At 40.3% G+C, this 20,953-nt stretch overlaps 1 long non-coding RNA gene across 1 annotated transcript; it reads left to right on the top strand.

The window, feature by feature from the left end:
* The first annotated feature begins 871 nt into the window (after positions 1–871).
* On the top strand, positions 872–20,555 carry LOC129645063 (uncharacterized). Its single transcript, XR_008711154.1, has 4 exons — positions 872–1,084; positions 8,140–8,247; positions 19,203–19,446; positions 20,016–20,555. It is a non-coding gene; the product is annotated as an uncharacterized LOC129645063 (long non-coding RNA).
* The last annotated feature ends 398 nt before the right edge of the window (positions 20,556–20,953 follow it).

Consider the following 20,953-nt stretch of genomic DNA (forward strand, 5'->3'; position numbering starts at 1 on the left):
GAAGTGAGAGACAGGAATTACAGAGGAAAGAGCAGAATAGCAATCTGCACATGGCTATTAGCTGGGAAATAATTCTGTTAATATTACAAAAGAGCCTTGAATCATAGACACTCTCATCAGTTCCCCTGTTCTCCCAGGGCCCAAGAATCTGCAAGAGATCTGAATGAGTTTGGGGAGGAGTATCTCTGTTCGGTAGCTATCAGACATGCGTGGATACCACCCCATCCTGGAAGGGGTCATCTTTCCCTCCCAAACCTGGACGCTGGTAATCAGAACATGCCCAGACAGTCTCCCTCTCCCAGTCAAGGCTAAGTTTGCTGCTGTTTAGTCGCTAAGTTGTATCCAATTCTTTGTGACTCCATGGACTGTAGCCCACCAGGCTTCTCTGTCCATGGGATTTCCCAGGCAAGGGTACTGGAGTAGGTTGCTATTTCCTTCTCCAGGGAATCTTCTTGACCCAGGGATCGAACTCATGTCTTCTGCTTGGCAGGCAGATTCTTTATCATTAAGCCACCTGGGAAGCCCAAAGCTAAGCTTAGTTAAGGCTTAATTTAAGGCGAAGTTTCTAGCCTTATCAGGCCCAAGCAAGATAAAACCTCCTGCACAGGTTGGTGCAAGTGTGCCAAGACCTAAAAGGTGACTCAAAGTGCCCCGGAGTTCAGTGTGCCCTAATTGTAACAAGATAGCTTTCGTTTTGGCCGTGCCCCCCGCCCAGTGGGTTTGGCTTGAGTGCTTATGGGTAAGTCCTGCGCACTAAGTGAAAGGGTATAAAACCTGAAACTGTCAGTCAGCTTATCCGTCCAATGAGGTAGCCTGTGGGGCGGGACTTGACTCTAAAACACGGAGCCCTGCCCTCACTGCTGCTGTTTCCAGGCGGAGGCAGCCTGCTCTTTCCCCTTCTCCAGAGAGTTCTTTTGCTTTGCTTAATAAACCTCCTTCTGCCTGAAACTTCTTTATGTCACTCATCTGAATTCTTACCCTTGAGAGGACAAGGACCAAGAAAATCACTGTTCCATCAGCAACATCTCCATTCCCCGACAGAGCCGAGAAACATCCTGGAACGTCTCAAGCTCAAGTCCTCGAGGTAATGCACTTTGGAATTACCTTATTCCAGCCTGCTTTGCCACATTTGGCCAGATAATACCCATTTATGCTTCTTCCCTCTATTTTATTATATTTTCTTCAAATACCCAAGATGTGGTTTATTAACCACTCAGTTTTCTGTGAATTACTTCTTATTTTTCAACCCTCCATTACATAGTTCTCTTTCTTTGATAATAGAAATTGCTTCTACCTCTCCAAATCTCTATTTCTTCATCTATAAAAAGGAAGTTATTGTATCGTCTTTATAAATGGCATACCTATGACCTTATAATGAGAATATGCTTAGACTGGAGATCTGATCACACTGAGTAAATTGGAAATTACCATATCAATATCAGTTATAAACAGATGTTTATAATATACAGTTATTTTAGAGTTCTTGCAGGAGAAGATGGCTACACGTCCTTCTATTGCATCAAACAGAGATGGTAAGGACCTCACAGAAGCAGAAGATGTTAAGAAGAGGGGGAAAGAATACACAGAAGAACAAAAAAAGATACAAAAAAGATTTTCACGACCCAGATAATCATGATGGTGTGATCACTCACCTAGAGCCAGACATCCTGGAATGTGAAGTCAGGCAGGCCTTAGGAAGGATAACTATGAACAAAGCAAGTGGACGGGATGGAATTCCAGTTGAACTATTTCAAATCCTAAAAGATGATGCTGTGAAAGTGTTGAACTCAATATGCCAGCAAATTTGGAAAACTCAGCAGTGGTCACTTGACTGGAAAAGGTCAGGTTTCATTCCAATCCCAAAGAAAGGCAATGCCAAAGAATGGTCGAACTACCACAGAATTGCACTCATCTCACACACTAGTAAAGTAATGCTCAAAATTCTCCAAACCAGGCTTCAACAGTTCATGAACCAAGAACTTCCAGATGTTCAAGCTGGATTTAGAAAATGCAGAAGAATCAGAGATCAAATTGTCAACATCCATTGTATCATCGAAAAAGCAGGAGAGTTCTAGAAAGACATTTACTTCTCTTTAATGACTATGCCAAAGTCTTTGACTGTGTGGATCACAAAAAACTGTGGAAAATTCTTAAAGTTGACCACCTTACTTGCCTCCTTAGAAGTCTGTATGCAGGTCAAGAAGCAACAGTTAGAACCAGACATGGAACACTGACTGGTTCCAAATCGGGAGAGGAGTACATCAAGGCTGTATATTGTCACTCTGCTTATTTAACCTGTATGCATAGTACATCATGCAAAATGCTGGGCTGGATGAAGCACAAGCTGGAATCAAGATTGCTGGGAGAAATATCAATAACCTCAGATATGCAGATTACACCACCCTTATGGCAGAAAGCAAAGAAGAACTAAACAACCTCTTGATGAAAGTGAAAGAGGAGAGTGAAAAAGTTGGCTTAAAACTCAACATTCAGAAAACTAAGATCATGACATCTGGTCTCATCACTTCATGGTAAATGGATGGGGAAACAATGGAAACAGTGAGAGACTTTATTTTCTTGGGTTCCAAAATCACAGCAGATGGTGACTGTAGCCATGAAATTAAAAGATGTTTTCTCCTTGGAGAAAAACTATGACCAAGCTAGACAGCATTAAAAAGCAGAGACATTTGGACCTTTGCCAACAAAGGTCCATCTAATCAAAGCTGTAGTCATGTATGGATGTGAGAGGTGGACTATAAAGAAAGCTGGGGGCCAAAGAATTGATGCTTTTGAACTGTGGTGTTGGAGAAGATTCTTAAGAGTCCCTTGGACTGCAAGGAGATCCAACCAGTCCATCCTAAAGGAAATCAGTCCTTAATTTTCATTGGAAGGGCTGATGTTGGAGCTGAAACTCCAATACTTTGGCCACTTGATGCTGAGAACTGACTCATTGGAAAAGACCCTGATGCTGGGAAAGATTGAAAGCAGGAGGAGAAGGGGACGACAGAGGATGAGATGGTTGGATGGCATCATCATCTCAATGGGCACATGTTTGAGCAAGCTCTGGGAGCTGGTGATGCACAGGGAGGCCTGACGGGCTGCAGTCCATGGGATGGAAAAGAGTCAGACACGACTGAGTGACTGACTGAAACTGAATATACAGTAATTTTCATAATTATGAAATATTAGAAAGCAGGTCTGAAGAGGTATCTAAAAATACAAAGAAAGACACTGGGAATGATGATTCCCCAAGGCCTCTCATGCCCTAGGGCTGTGCATACCTTCAGAAATGGTATATTCTGGGGTTTTGTCTTAAACAGGTGCTCGTCTGGACTCAGTGTGCAAGTCAGCTCTCATTATAGCAATGTGACCAGGCTCAACCAGCTGAGTTGTTTAGGGTTACAACGCCTGTATCCATCAAGGCAAAACTGTCAAATGACTTGTAGCTCTGAGCTGCAGAGAGGCTACCTCCTGCAACATGTTCTATCTGGTGTTTTAACTGGCCTGATCCGTAAAGTCTAACCCACACTGGGCAATTCCTCAAATTTCCTTAAAGAATGGTAGACTGGGAGAGGAGTTGTGTGGCTTCTGTAAGTTTATTTTCAGTAAGAGCCAAGGAAAGAGGAAGGGAGCCCTAGAGGCGAGCATGAGGTTTCCTTCTGGTCCGGGATGAGCCGACATCCTGATCCCTCCACGGCCGCTGATGCCCATCACTGGGGGATCACTGTGACTTGTTTGGCCAAGTAGAGACAGAGCTGCTCATTGTCAGGGAACCCAGTGCAGAACTGCCCAGTCAAGGAGCAAGATAATACCCATCTCTAAATCACAGGACAAGAGAGCTGTAGTCCTCTGCTGACATTTTTTCTCTTGAATAAGAGAATGAGGTTTTATCTGCAAGCAGGTGGAAGGAGGTACCTTACAGGGCCTCCATGATTGGCTTCCAGCCAATCTTATCCATTTTTCACAGCTGGCATCAAAATAAACTAATTTTTTTACTTAATTGACCCCTGTTACTTTCATTTTCATAGCTCACCACCAATTGATGGAATACAATTTAATACAATGCAATTCATGTTAGAGGATCCTTCATAGAAAAGCATGAAAAAAATTAGTTAAAACCTAAGTGCCCACCAGTGGGGGTAGGGGAGATGGAGATAGGCATATAGAAGACAACATAATTCTAAGAGAAAAGAGAGCTCTACAAAACAGGAAAAGAATTGGTGCTGCCTGTGCTGAGAAAGAGATAAAGCAAAAGCAAGATGGACAACAAGTTGTCAATAATTACTTCACTGAGATGCTTCTAAGAATTCAAGAAAGCTTCCCAAAGGAGGTGGAATGTAGTTGAGCCTTGGGAAGGAGTGAGGGAAGCAGACACCAAGCTGATGAGGACAAGGGAGGCTGTTCCAAGCAGGGGGGTGGGAGAGAGGAGGGTGGGAGAGAAAGGGGCTGAGCACGGCAGGAGGGTTGTGGAAAAGCAGGCGGCCCCCACCGCATGAGACGCCTGCTTCCCCTCCCCATCCGCCCCTCCCTCACCCCGCCACCTGACGTGTGTGTTCATCCGTTTCTCTTTATATCCATTTGGATCTACGTATTTTGGACTTGCACGTTTTTATTTCCTTGCATGAAAATTGTTTCTGATTTTGGAAATCGGACTTTTTCATTCTTTTGGAAAGTAAGAAATACACACACACATACACATGCATGCACACTCATTTCTGTGTCTATTTATATATTATAAACAATGAATCTACCTGATGATTCCAATTCCAGTGCAACATTCCTCTATTTATTCTAGCTGCCATCTTTTCATATTCACAGTGCCAATAGAGACAAATCTGGCATCATTATCATCAATATGCTTACATATTTGCTCAATCACAGGACACGGTGTTATTTCAGAATTGTTTGTCCATACCATTGTGAAAATCATCCCCACTAAATATAGTTTAATATCTGGGTTTTTTACACTTTTTATTGGAATACAGTTGATTTACAATGTTGTGTTAGTTTCAGGCCTACAGAAAAGTGAGTCAGTTATGCATGTACATTGCATGTGCATTAGTCGCTCAGTCGTGTCTGACTCCGTGTGACCCCACGGACTGTAGCCCCCCCAGGCTCCTCTGTCCATGGGATTTTCCAGGCAATAATACTGGAGTGGGCTGCCATTTCCTTCTCTAATATACATACATATATCCATTCTTTTTTAGATTCTTTTCCCCTATAGGTGGCTCAGAGGCTAAAGCGTCTGCCTCCAATGCAGGAGACCTGGGTTCGATCCCTGGGTCAGGAAGATCCCCTAGAGAAGGAAATGGTAACCCACTCTAGTATTCTTGCCTGGAGAATCCCATGGATGGAGAAGCCTGGTAGGCAACGGTCCACGGGTCGCAAAGAGTTGGACACGACTGAGCGGCTTCACTTATAGGCCGTTACAGAGAACTGAGTAGAGTTCCCTGTGCTCTACAGTAGGTCTTTATGGGAGGAGGTGGAGTGAGGGAAAAAATTGGAAAACTGGGATTGATATAAACACACTATTATTCAGGAGGCTTTTGAAGATCATAAATTTGCAACAAATTGGAAGGAATTACTATAACCCAAGTGACCCAACTGATATCCCAAATCATAGGTTTGTATTAAGTGGAAAGTGTCTATTTCTTAGGTTTTGTCACAAACCTTGAAAGTGACATTCTACTGTGAAATGATAAGATTTACTATGGCTGTTAATGGCAACCATCACATTAAGTGAACATTTAACTTGGCTTGAACAATAAAGGAGACATTCCAGAATACTTGGAGTTTTAAAGATCATATGCTATTTATCTGTCATGGGGAAAAAGCATGGAGTTGTGCAGCAAAAAGTTTATATTTGCTCTCAGGTAACAAAATTTGTCAACTAATGACAATTGCTTCAAAAATTACTGTAGTGTATCAGGATTGCAGCTTATGTGGTTTAGTTTTATTAAAATAATTATAGGTGCTTTCAACTAGATTTTTCAACTCTTAAATCAATATAAATAATAAAGTTTAATGAAGTTAGTGTATCAATTTAAAATGGAACTTGTAAAGTTATTATAATACTATTATAAAATAATATCCATTGTTCAGATCAGATCAGATCAGTCGCTCAGTCGTTTCTGACTCTTTGCGACCCCACGAATCACAGCACGCCAGGCCTCTCTGTCCATCACCAACTCCCGGAGTTCACTCAGACTCACGTCCATCAAGTCAGTGATGCCATCCAGCCATCTCATCCTCTGTCCTCCCCTTCTCCTCTTGCCCCCAATCCCTCCCAGCATCAGAGTCTTTTCCAATGAGTCAACTCTTCGCATGAGGTGGCCAAAGTACTGGAGTTTCAGCTTTAGCATCAGTCCTTCCAAAGAAATCCCAGGGCTGATCTTCTTCAGAATGGACTGGTTGGATCTCCTTGCAGTCCAAGGGACTCTCAAGAGTCTTCTCCAACACCACAGTTCAAAAGCATCAATTCTTCAGCACTCAGCCTTCTTCACAGTCCAACTCTTACATCCATACATGACCACAGGAAAAACCATAGCCTTGACTAGACAAACCTTTGTTGGCAAAGTAATGTCTCTGCTTTTGAATATGCTATCTAGGTTGGTCACAATTTTCGTACCAAGGAGTAAGCGTCTTTTAATTTCATGGCTGCAGTCACCATCTGTAGTAATTTTGGAGCCCAGAAAAATAAAGTCTGACACTGTTTCCACTGTTTGCCCATCTATTTCCCATGAAGTAATGGGACTGGATGCCATGATCTTTGTTTTCTGAATGTTGAGCTTTAAGCCAACTTTTTCACTCTCCACTTTCACTTTGATCAAGAGGCTTTTGAGTTCCTCTTCACTTTCTGCCATAAGGGTGGTGTCATCTGCATATCTGAGGTTATTGATATTTCTCCCGGCAATCTTGATTCCAGCTTGTGTTTCTTCCAGCCCAGTGTTTCTCATGATGTACTCTGCATAGAAGTTAAATAAACAGGGTGACAATATACAGCCTTGACGAACTCCTTTTCCTATTTGGAACCAGTCTGTTGTTCCATGTCCAGTTCTAACTGTTGCTTCCTGACCTGCATACAAGTTTCTCAAGAGGCAGGTCAGGTGATCTGGTATTCCCATCTCTTTCAGAATTTTCCACAGTTTATTGTGATCCACACAGTCAAAGGCTTTGGCATAGTCAATAAAGCAGAAATAGATGCTTTTCTGTTAGAGATCTTTAAAAGATTAGTCTTTATCCAGAAAATATAAAAGATAAAAATTAATTTCCCCAGGGCTTATACTTTTGACCTGTTAATGAAGTTAAATGAAGTTAATGAAGGTAAAAAGCATAACTTGATACATATAAAACATGGTAGGATGTTCACAGGGGTTACTTCATCGGGGTTACAGTTCATAGGGGTTAGTTCGTAGCATTCATTCTGTTTGATAAGCCGGTGATTTGGCCTGGCTTCACTACTTCTATTTTTCAGTGTGAAAATAGCATCGTGCTTTGCCCTGATGCCAGTCGTGAAGTCCTTCAAAGTGAACCTGCTTTAGATTTCACGTCCAACTTGCGTCATCAACCTGAAGAACACAAATTTCAGGAATGACTTTCTAAAGAATTGACAGCTTTAATTGTTCTTACCAAGTAACATTGTGTATAATGCAAAATAATTTTACTAGTCTTAAGATATTGTGCCTTTATAGTTCTAAAACATTAATGAGAAAGTAAGGTTTAAGGTTGAGAAGTTGGAATAGCATAAAAACAGGGGAGGGATACTTATAATAACCTTTCTTAAGAACAAAAGTGTTGGAGGAATATACTCATCTGAACAGGAGAAACAGCCAATGCTTTCTATCCTTTTTAGTTTTAATTTCAGTCTCTAATAGTAATTCTGCAAGTTTCTAATAGTTACCTCCCCATCCATATAGCATAAGAAATTACTTAAGCTTTAAGAAATTCTTTTCCCTTTATGTTTCCATTATATTGCACATTACCAAGTGATTTGAAAGTTTACTTTTTTAGAGAGTACTTTTATTTTTTTATATTTTTAGTATATATTTTTATATTTTTAGTATATATTTTAGTATTTTTATATTATTTAGCCTTTGTTTTAAATTGACATATCCACACATTTTAATCAAATACCAATAGGTATAACCATAAAGCATATGGAGTAGATGATATTGACTGGGACCAAAATCCAAAGAGCATCTTTAGGAAAGCAGATGGCTCTGAAGTCAGCTTCTTAGAGGGCGACAGGTAGGTGAGACTTTAATGTTGATTTTTACCTTTTTAATGTGAACTGCTTAGACCCTAGAAGAAATCTGAAATATCTTCAGTAGAATTGTTTAACAGGAGTACATATGGAAGAAGTTGCTCTTAAAGCTGTACATATTAATAAATGTGCTCATCGGGGCTCCCTGGTGCCTCAGTAGTAAAGAATTTGCCTGCCAAGCAGAAGACGTTGGTTTGACCCATGGGTTGGAAAGATCTCCTGGAGAAGAAAATGGCAACCCACTCCAGTATTCGTGTCTGGAAAATCCTGTGGATGGAGGAGCCTGACGGGCTACAGTCCACAGGCTCGCAAGAGTGAGACACGACTTAGCGACTAGACGACAACAACAAATATGTAAAATATTAGGTTTTATGGTAAAATGTATATACAGTAAAATATATAAATTCTAAGTGTACAACTCAATGAATTTTGATAGATGCCTGCATCCATATAATTCACATTTCTATTAAGACATAAAAAAAGATTTTATTATTGTAGAAATTCCCCTCTCTCCTCTTCCTGATAAATCCCCAGTTCCAGTAGATTAGTGTTTTCTTTTCTAGAAATCTATACGGGCCAAATATATTTCATACATATGAAATCATACAGTGTACAGCGTTCTGTTCCTGGTTTCATTTTCTTAGTATATTGTTTGAAAAATTCATGTTGTTATATGAGCTCAATAGTTTTTCATTTTTGTAGTCTAATATTATTCAATTGTATGAATATATCAGAATTATTTATCTATTCTTTTCTTATAAGCATCTGAGTTGTTTATACTTTGGAACTATTATGAGTAAATCTGTTACAAACATTTCCAATATAGTCTGTGCAAAAATATATCCTAATTTTTCTTGAGTAAATTCCTAGGAGTGAAATCATTAGATCACAGGAGGATATATTCTCAACCTGAAGAAGAAAAAAATACCTAACAGTTTTCCAAATTGATTGTACTGCATTACACTCCTCCATCAGTGTGTGAAGAGTTTGCTTGCTTCATATCTGTGACAACTTTTAGAGTGACTGGTCTTTTTAAATTTAACCATTCTACTAAGTATGGAGTGATAACTCTTTGTGATTTAATTGATTTTCCTTCTGACAAATACTGCTAAGCTTTTTATTCATCCATTCATTGCGCACATGTACTTCTTCCCTTGTAAAGTCTATGCAGGGCGTTCTTGATTGAATTGTCTTCTTATTGAATTGTAGGACACAAGTTCTTTTTTGTTTGTTTTTTTTCCAGTTATATTTTGAAAATAATTTCTCACAAAATCCTCAGTCCTGAAGCTCTTTTCTCAGGTTTTCTTTTACAAGCTTAGAATTAAAACTAGGCCTGTGAGCCATCACGAGTTAACATGCAGCCTGATAGAAGCCAACGCTTATTTTCCCGTGTGCATTCTCCCTTGTCCAAGCATCATTTATGGAAATTCTCCAGTAGTGTTGTCAAAAATCGATTGACTGTGTGAGTGTGGATGTATTTTTGAATTCTCCACTCTATCTTAACTATCCTTTCATAAATACCACACTGTCCTGATTAATATACCTTCATAGTAAGCCTTGGGGGAAGATCCCTTGAGCAGGCCACGGCAACCCACTCCAGTATTCTTGCCTGGAGAATCCCATGGACAGAGGACCCTGATGGGCTGCAGTCCATGGGGTTGCACAGAGTTGGACACGACTGAAGCGACTCAGCACACGCACACAGTAGGACTTGAAGCTACAAATGTAAGCCTTCCTGAATGTAACCTTTCCTTTTTCAAGGTTATTTTCACTCTGCAGGCTATTTCCAGTTCCATGTGAATTTTAGAATATCTTATCAACTTCTAACATAGAAAAAAAATTGCCAAGATTATGATTTGGCTTGCATTGAATCTGTACAACTTGGGGAGAACTGACGCCTTGACGACACTGAGGCTCCCTATCCATTCGCATGGTATACCTCACCCTTTATCAATGATTTCTCTTTTCTCATCTTCTATGGATTCAGTGTAGAGGTTTTTAGTGTATTACTACATTTATCCTTAAGCATTTATGCCTCAGTGCTATTTTAAATAGAGCTTTTAAAATTTGACCTTCTAAATCTTTGCTTCAGGTATATTATTAATAACTTTGTGTGCTGTGACCTTACTAAATTCACTGTTAGGTCTAATAGATGTTTCATGTATTCTTTATTATTTATTACACAATCACATCACTTGCAAATATGAAGTTTTAATTCTTTCTTGTAATCTTCCCTTGCCTTAGTTCACTTTCTTAATCTTCTACTACCATGTAGAACAGAAATGATGAGAGAGAATACACGTGCCTTCATTGTACTCTTAAAGAGAAAGCAGGAACCCTTATAAAGAAAAACGTGAAACTCTTCGTAATTTTTATGCAGCCCAAGGTTCATGGTCGTTCTCTCTGTACTATTCTAATATTAGTATATATGTTGTCAAAACAATCACATATTTCCTCTGCAAATCTGTGACTTTCTTGAGGTCAGAATTTAGGATTGAGTCATTTTCAAATTCTAGAACCTATAAGAATGCCTCAAACATGTAAGAATTCCAAAAGCATTTTTAAAACAAATAAATAAGATTAATTTTAAAAGAGAGGGTTTTTTTTTTTGTTTTTTTGTTTTTTTTTTTTGTTCTCTGATGTTCATTGTAGCATTGTTCACAATAGCTATGATTCTGAAACAACCTAAATGTCCATGTACAGATGAATGGATTTTAAAAAATGTGGTATATACATACAGTGAAATATTATTCAGCCTTATGAAAAGATAAATCATGCCATTCTTGATAGCATGGATGAAATTAAATGACATTATGCTAGGTGAAATAAGCCAAACACAGAAAGACAAATACTGTGTTCTTACTTATACATGTGGAATTTAAAAAGTCAAACTCATAGAAGCAAAAAAGTAGAATGGTGGTTACCAGAGAGGTTATTTTTTAAGTGATAACTCTCGTAAGAGCATAGGACCTTATTTTCCAAAGGATTGCCCATTCAATACTTGTTCTGAGAGGAAAATATAATGTATTTTTTTAAGATATGTTTTTAGAAGAATAAATTTGGGGGACTCTGGATTAAAAGAGGAATCAGATTTATTTCTGTATACAGTAGATAGTTTACACCTACAACTCGCTTGGATAAAATTCTATGATATGTCTACATAACTAGATTTCTTTATAATATCAATTTCTAACAATAGGTAGAAAATAATGTAAAATTTTCAGTTACAGGTAGTTCAGTCTTTTCCAATTGAAAATCTTCTCACTCAGTTTAAAGATTAAACTCCCTTTCAAACAATTTTCCTCTTCCAGATCGTCTCCCATAATTTCTTTTCCAAAATTGTCTCTGTATGGAGCTGCAACTGAATGATTTCTGGGTGTTCCCTTGTTGAACTCTGATCACCTAACTGTGGGAGGTGGTCTTTTGTTCTAATTGCGTCTGCCTCCCAAGGTGATACTGATTCATTGTCTGCTCTCCCAGGAAAAGCACAGCTGTGAGCGCATTCCACTGTCACTCTTCGAACTCTCCCTCTTTCTGCTTCCTGTGTCTCAAAAGGGATCAGCTTGTCATTTACTCAAGATGAACCACAGCAGATCCACTCTCTTATTTAGCAACAATTTTCAGTTGCCCCCACTGGATCATGCAAGGATTTTGAATTCCGTCCACACCAGACGTCTGTCAAGGCAGTCTCCACTGATAAAATCCCCCGCTGTTTTCTGCCTAAATGTGTGCCTCATCTTTTCTCTTGCACTACAGGTGTCTTATATTGCCACAAAAGGAGACTTGCAAATCAGTGTCCTTTTAAAACTGCTATCAATAAAGAGTGTTCACATCTTGGATTTCAACCTCCCTTTCTGCCTGCCTGGATTTTTACCTCACCTCTTTGGTGCTCCTTGGATCAAGGTCCATGGAGGTGAGCGTACTGAGCCCCTGAATGATCCGGCTGCATCCTTATCTTCTACCTACCCCTTCCAAATATTGCCTCTTCCTGTCCTGAAAAATATCATGTTCCTTTCTCTCTCTGGAAGGCATTCCTCATACACCACTGCTTTCTGAATAACCTCTCAATATTTTTTGATAAAAGGAGCTAGAGACTATCACACTAATGAAGTGAGTCCGATGGAGAAAGACAAATATCATATGCTCATTTCAGTTCACTTTGGCCGCTCACTCATTTCCGACTCTTTACCCATGGACTGCAGCAGAGCAGGACTCCCTGTTCATCACCAACTCCCAGAACGTGCTCAAACCCATGTCTATTGAGTTTGGTGATGCCATCCAACCATCTCATCCTCTGTCGTCCCCTTCTCCTCCCACCTTCAATCTTTCCCAGCATCAGGGTCTTTTCAAATGAGGAAGTTCTTCACATCAGGTGGCCAAAGTATTGGAGTTTCAGCTTCACCATCAGTTCTTCAAATGAATATTCAGGACTAATTTCCTTTAGGAGTAACTGGTTGGATTTCCTTGCAGTCCAAGGGACTCTGAAGAGTCTTCTCCAAAACCACAGTTTAAAAGCATCAATTCTTCAGTGCTCAGCTTTCTTTACAGTCCAGCTCTCACATCCATACATGACTACTTGAAAAACCATAGCTTTGACAAGACAGACCTTTGTTGGCAAAGTAATGTCTCTGCTTTTTAATATGCTGTCTAGGTTGGTCATAGCTTTTCTTCCAAGGAGCAAGTGTTTTTTAATTTCATGGGTGCAGTCACCATCTGCAGTGATTTTGAAGCCCAAGAAAACAAACTCTGTCACTATTTCCATTGATTCCCCATCTATTTACCACGAATTGATGGTACCGGATGCCATGATCTTCATTTCCTGAATGTTGAGTTTTAAGGCAGCTTTTTCACTCTCCTCTTTCACTTTCATCAAGAGGCTCTTTAGTTCTTCTTCGCTTTCTGTCATAAGAATGGTGTCATCTGTGTATCTGAGGTTATTGATATTTCTCCCAGCAATCTTGATTCCAGCTTGTGCTTCATCCAGCCTGGCATTTCACATGATGTACTCTCCATATAAGTTAAATAAGCAGGGCAACAGGAAAACAACAGAATGGGAAAGACTAGGGATCTCTTCAAGAAAATCAGAGATACCGAAGGAACATTTCATGCAAAGATGGGCTCGATAAAGGACAGAAATGGTATGGACCTCACAGAAGCAGAAGAAATTAAGAAGAGATGGCAAGAATACACAGAAGAACTGTACAAAAAAGATCTTCATGACCCAGATAATCACGATGGTGTGATCACTGACCTAGAGCCAGACATCCTGGAATGTGAAGTCAAGTGGGCCTTAGAAAGCATTACTATGAACAAAGCTAGTGGAGGTGATGGAATTCCAGTTGAGTTATTCCAAATCCTGAAAGATGATGCTGTGAAAGTGCTGCACTCAATATGCCAGCAAATTTGGAAAACTCAGCAGTGGCCACAGGACTGGAAAAGGTCAGTTTTCATTCCAATCCCAAAGAAAGGTAATGCCAAAGAATGCTCAACTACTGCACAATTGCACTCATCTCACACCCTAGTAATGCTCAAAATTCTCCAAGCCAGGCTTCAGCAATATGTGAACCGTGAACTTCCTGATGTTCAAGCTGGTTTTAGAAAAGGCAGAGGAACCAGAGATCAAATTGCCAACATCCGCTGGATCATGGAAAAAGCAAGAGAGTTCCAGAAAAGCATCTATTTCTGCTTTATTGACTATGCCAAAGCCTTTGACTGTGTGGATCACAATCAACTGTGGAAAATTCTGAAAGAGATGGGAACACCAGACCACCTGATCTGCCTCTTGAGAAATTTGTATGCAGGTCAGGAAGCAACAGTTAGAACTGGACATGGAAGAACAGACTGGTTCCAAATAGGAAAAGGAGTAAATCAAGGCTGTATATGGTCACCCTGTTTATTTAACTTAAATGCAGAGTACATCATGAGAAACACTGGACTGGAAGAAACACAAGCTGGAATCAAGATTGCCGGGAGAAATATCAATAACCTCAGATATGCAGATGACACCACCCTTATGGCAGAAAGTGAAGAGGAACTCAAAAGCCTCTTGATGAAAGTGAAAGTGGAGAGTGAAAAAGTTGGCTTAAAGCTCAACATTCAGAAAACTAAGATCATGGCATCCTGTCCCATCACTTCATGGGAAATAGATGGGGAAACAGTGGAAACAGTGTCAGACTTTATTTTTCTGGGCTCCAAAATCACTACAGATGGTGACTGCAGCCATGAAATTAAAAGATGCTTACTCCTTGGAAGGAAAGTTATGACCAACCTAGATAGCATATTCAAAAGCAGAGACATTACTTTGTCAACAAAGGTCCGTCTAGTCAAGGCTATAGTTTTTCCAGTGGTCATGTATGGATGTGAGAGTTGGACTGTGAAGAAGGCTGAGTGCCGAAGAATTGATGCTTTTGAACAGTGGTGTTGGAGAAGACTCTTGAGAGTCCCTTGGACTGCAAGGAGATCCAACCAGTCCATTCTGAAGAAGATCAGCCCTGGGATTTCTTTGGAAGGACTGATGCTAAAGCTGAAACTCCAGTACTTTGGCCACCTCATGCAAAGAGTTGACTCATTGGAAAAGACTCTGATGCTGAGAGGGATTGGGGGCAAGAGGAGAAGGGGACGACAGAAGATGAGATGGCTGGATGGCATCACTGACTCGATGGACGTGAGTCTGAGTGAACTCCGGGAGTTGGTGATGGACAGGGAGGCCTGGCGTGCTGCAGTTCATGGGGTCGCAAAGAGTAGGACATGACTGAGTGACTGATCGGATCTGATGTACTCCTTTCTCAATTTGGTACCAGTCCATTGTTTCATGTCCAGTTCTAACTACTGCCTCTTGACCTGCATATAGATGTCTTAGGAGGCAGGTAAGGTGGTCTGGTGTTCCCATTTCTTTCAGAATTTTTCACAATTTGCTGTGATCCGCACAGTCAAAGGCTTTGGCATAGTCAATAAAGCAGAAGTAGATGTTTCTCTGGAATCTCTTGCTTTTTTGATGATCCAAAGGTTGTTAACAGTTTGATCTCTGGTTCCTCTGTGCTTTCTAAATCCTCCTGGAACATCTGGAAGCTCTTGGTTCACATATTGTTGAAGCCTGGCTTGGAGAATTTTGAGCATTATTTTGCTAGAATATAAGATAAGTGCAATTATGTGGTATTATTAACATTCTTTTGCATTGCACTTCTTTGGGATTGGAATGAAAATTGACCTTTTCCAGTCCTGTGGCCACTGCTGAGTTTTCCAAATTTGCTGGCATATTAGGTGCAGCACTTTCACAGCATCATCTTTTAGGATTTGAAATAGCTCAACTGGAATTCCATCACCCCCACTAGTTGTGTTCATAGTGATGCTTCCTAAAGCCCACTTGACTTCACATTCCAGGATGTCTGGCTCTAGGTGAGTGATCACACCACTGTGGATATCTGGGTTATGAAGATCTTTTTTGTATAGTTCTTCTGTGTATTCTTGCCACCTTTTCTTGGTATCTTCTGCTTCTGTGAGGCCCATACCATTTCTGTCCTTTATTGTGTCCATCTTTGCATGAGATGCTCCCTTCCTGTCTCTTTTTCTTGAAGAGATCTCTAGTCTTTCCCATTCTATTGTGTTCCTCTATTTGCATTGATCATCAAAGAAGGCTTTCTTATCTCTCCCTGCTACTCCTTTGGAACTCTGCATTCAGATGTGTATATCTTTCCTTTTTGCCTCTGCCTTTAGCTTAGCTTTAGCTTTAAATATCATATGATATCACTTAAACATGAAATCTAAATAAAAACAGTACAAGTGAACTTACCAAAAAAAACACAAAAACATAGAAAACAAACTTATGGTTACCAAAGGAGAAAGGAAGGAAAGGATAAATTGGGAATTTGGGGTTAACATACACACACTGCTATGTATAAAATAAATAAGCCATAAGGACATACAGTAATAGAGAACTATACTTAATATTTTATAATAACATATGATGGAAAAAAATATAAAAATAATATACATGTGCATTTATATGTATAACTGAATCACTTTTCTGTATACCTGAAAATTTTTAATAAACTATAATACAATAAAAATTAAATTTAAAAAATTGAGCTATGATTCCACTAAACCTGGATCTTGATATGAAACATATTTTGGAATTTATAAGCCTATTCTTTCTCAATAAAGCAGGGGTTTTGACTTTCTAGCCATAATCTTCATAGTCCCTTTTTGGAAGTTGAATGTTGAAAGACTGACTCTTTCTCTCCAAATTTTCACTCTGTGCTGTGCTGGACTTAGTTGCTCAGTCATGTCTGACTCTTTGTGACCCCATGGCCTATAGCCTGCCAGGCTCCTCTGTCCATGGGGATTCTCCAGGCAAGAATATTGGAGTGGGTTGCCATGCCCTCCTCCAGGGAATTGTCCCAACCCACGGATCGAAGCCAGGTCTCCAGCATTGCAGGCAGATTCTTTAGCATCTGAGCTACCAGGGAAACCCCAAAAGTTCCTACTGTAATTATCCTAATTTTCCCTAAGGCCCTGGGAGCTTCAGAGTAAACAAGGTGATCGTGGGTAATGCAGAAGACAAAAGCACCGTACTATCTCCAAGTTACTCAAGACTCCTCAAAGTTTTAATGTGCTAGTGGGGTTTATGACTGCAAGCATGGAAGATACGGTATAGCATTTTCCAAATTATTTAAACATAAATCATTTTCTTTAAAGAACATTTCTAAAACAGAGCTACCATATGATCCTGCAATCCCACTCCTGGGCATATACCCAGAGAAAATCATAATTCAAAAAGATATATGCACCCTAGTGGTCACAGTAGCACTGTTTACAATCCAAGACATGGAAGCCACCGAAGTATCCATCAATAGATGAACTGGTCAAGAAGACGTGGGACATTCGTACAAGGAAACAATAGTGAAGTACTGCCACTTACAGCAACATGCGTGGACCTAGAGATTATCATCTAAGTGAGGCAAGTCGGAAGGAGAAAGACAAGCATCGCATGATATCACTTATATGTGGAATATAAAGAAACAGATACAAATGAGTGGTGCTAGTCATTTAGTTGTGTCCGACTCTTTGTGATCACATGGACTGTAGCCCACCAGGCTCCTCTGTCCATGGAATTCTCCAGGCAAGAATACTGGAGTGGGTAGCCATTCCCTTCTCCAGGGGATCTTCCTGACCCAGGGACTGAACCTGGGTCTCCTGCATTAAAAGGCAGATTCTTTACCATCTGAGCCACCAAAGAAGCCCAATATACAGATGAAATGATTTACAAAACAGAAACAGACTTAGAGGCACAGAAAGCAACTTATGGTTACTAAAGGGGAAAGACGGGAGGAGGGATAAATTAGAGGCTCGAGATCAGCAGATACACACTACTATATATAAAACAGATAACCAGCATGGTCCTCCTGTATGGTACAGGGAACTCTGCTCAATGTCTTATAATAACCTATAATGGAAAAGAACCTGAAAAAGACTAGACAGATAACTGAATCACTTTACTGTACACTTCAAAGTAACACAACATTGTAAATTAGCTACAAGTGAAAAACAAGAAGAATGCCTGGCTAGGCAACTGCTCCAGTGGAAATATTCTGAGGAGCAAAAGGGCACATTGCAAAACAGGGAAAAATGAAAGCGGGGCTGTCACTTAGGAGGCTACTTTGTTTGTCCAGAAGAAAGGTGATGAAGATCTGAACTGGAGAAATGACGGTACCCAGGAAATGGAGAAACAGATTCAATAAGTAGGTAGAAAATGAAGTTACCTGATCCAGTGAGAATATTCACTCTAATGAAATGGATCCTAGATGCTTCTAACAATATGCTTTGTACATTTTTAAATTTCAAGGAAGCAGCTACATGAAAACCAGAGGCGTTTCTACATGAAGTAAGTATTTATAAAATAGATTCGGGAGGAAAACGTTTATCTTTTTGGTTCACATTGAAGGGAAATTTTCTTAAAATATCTTTTTATTCTGTCCCTATTAGTCCATGAAATGTATTAAACAGGTTTCCCTTGACTTCTCAAGATCTTTAAATACTGACTTATCAATGGAATGAGAAAGATGGAAATGAAATAATTCTCAAATAAGTGGGTCAGTGAATTCTGGATTGAAAGCAATTTCAATATTTTAAGCACCAAATATTTTTTTTTAACATTTTAGAATATCTCTCATTAGTCACCACTGAATTATACTTTTCACTTCCTAGGTCTAGTATGATGTGTTTATTGTAATGTAATTTGAAATAAGGGGGGAAAAAAGGTAACTTTAGTTATAAAACCACATTAATGAATATTATTAAATGTGTTATATTTACCACATTCCAAATGTTTCCAGCTTAACAGATTAGAACTGACTCATCAGAATAGAATGAGTGATTTTTAAACGAGAAACAAAACAATATTGCTGCTTCCTTTGAGCAAGGGCAGTGACAGTTAGATGGAAATTACTAATAAGCCTAATCTACTCGGGGCTTCCCAGGTGGCCCTAGCGGTAAGGAAGTTGGCGCTGGTGCCAATGAAGGAGACATAAAAGGTGTGCGTTCCGTCTCTGGGTTGGGAGGATCCCCTGGAGGAAGGCACTGCAGCCCAGTATCCTTTCCTGATTCGAATCCCATGAACCGAGGAGCCTGGTGGGCTACAGTCCACGGGGTCGCCAAGAGTAAGACACGACTGCAGCAACTTAGGACGCCCGCACTAATAAGACATGTTTCAGAAAATGGCTTTTTCCTCCTAAAGTGGCAAAAAATTATAATGAAAAATAGCCACGAAGAAAACAAACTGGGGAGTGTGGCAGATTGCTGGGGAGAAATGGCCATATTTATTCCCCATCCTCCCTTTTATTTACTCCTTTGCAACGTGGCTTTGCCACTCACGAATCAAAGGTGGACCCTGCTTTCCCTCCTTTGAGTCCCGTCTGATCCTGCAACTTGCTTTGACTCACAGACACGGTAGGAGCAACACCACGCCCGCTAGGAGCCGAGGTGTGTCTCGCTGCAGGAACTCGCCCTGCCCTCAGCGTCTCCAGCCTGAGCCCGCCTGGACAGTGACGGAACACGCGGCGGTGCTGTGCCGTCCCAAACGAGGCCCTCCTAGGACAGCCAGCGCTGACGCTTCATCGAGGCCGGAAGCGCCTTCCGGATGGGACAAATCCACACTGCCAGCTGTAAAACTAAGGGATGAATGAATGGTGAGTTTTTAAGCTGCTAAGTTTAGGGATGGTTTGCAGCTCGTGGCTTCCCTGGTGGCTCAGAGGGTAAAGCGTCTGCCTGCAATGCAAGAGACCCCAGTTTCAATCCCTGGGTCAGGAAGATCCCCTGGAGAAGGGAGTGGCAACCCACTCCAGTATTCTTGCCTGGAGAATCCCATGGACAGAGGAGCCTGGTGGGCTACAGTCCATGGGGCCGCAAAGAGTCGGACACGCCTGAGCGACTTTACTCACTTTGCAGTTCAGTAACCAAATCAGTGGGTCAGATGATCTCTCTTCTGACTATGTTAATCACCTTTCAGTTTCCACCCCCCCACTATCTTTCTACTCTCATCCCACTCATATATTGCTGTCAATTTAATTTCCTAAACACAATTCTTATTCTATTGCTTCTTACTCAAAAAACCTCCAGTGGCTCCTGATCGCCCTTCTAATAGAATCTCAACAATCTTAATCTGTTATGCAAGGACCTTTCCTGATTTCTCCACAACTTAAATGTCAAGTCTCAGCTTCTGCTTCTTTTTTCTTCATTCACCCTTGATTTTGTCAAGATGAGTTGCAAGCCCTTGATGAGGAGGCACCACTGATTGAAGACTCCATTATTCATTTCTTGCACATCTTACTCCATAGCCTAATGGATGGTAAGTTTCTTCTGAAACCGACTCTAAGATAATGCATGGTATTCTGGACATTAAAATGTGAAAAGATAATGTGACTGAGAAATAAGGGGAAAGGCCTCATTGTTTTCCGCATTTCTCATACTTTCTGCCTCTTGTCCCTGGCTAGAACAATTCCCTCTGCTTTCTACTGCTGCAGGACTACATAACCAAATCCCATCTACCTAAAAATCTATCCAAATAGAAAAGAAATCCTTGAGCATCTTTCTCTTCACTGAGCTACTTGAACTCCCCAAGAAAATGACTAGAACCACTCATCGGCACTTGTCACTCCCCACTTGATACTGACAACTCTTTCTTTAATATTAGACTGTCTGCAGGTTGAGGACAATTCAGGATTTATTGACTATTTCACATTCTCTTTTTGCCATGCCAGTGCGACATTCTAAATACAATGTCTATAAGATACTATGCAACACATATTTGTTAAGCAAATTACTCAGTGACAAACACACGTTTAATAAACCTCGGATTTCTAACACTTCATTTTCATTCTATCACTAATTAACCATGTGATCTGAGACAATTTACTTAACCTCCTAGGGCTGAGGTCTCAAATGATACAATAGATGAGATAATGGGTGTGTGAATACTCCATAGAAATCATAAGATCAGTTCACGGTACTGGCATTGTTTTCTTTTCTGAGAAAGGAGACGATGGAATCTGATCTATTTCAAAAACAGTCTGTGAGTACCATTCCACAACGATAGGACTCAAGTTTTTGCTTTTTCCTTGAAAGCACGAGGTGACTTAAGCGATCAGAGAACCTGCCTCTTACAAAGCTTCTCTGGGTCCCAGATGCACCCGTGAA

This window comes from Bubalus kerabau, chromosome 2 (genome assembly GCF_029407905.1).
Source record: "Bubalus kerabau isolate K-KA32 ecotype Philippines breed swamp buffalo chromosome 2, PCC_UOA_SB_1v2, whole genome shotgun sequence".
Classification (NCBI taxonomy): Eukaryota; Metazoa; Chordata; class Mammalia; order Artiodactyla; family Bovidae; genus Bubalus; species Bubalus kerabau.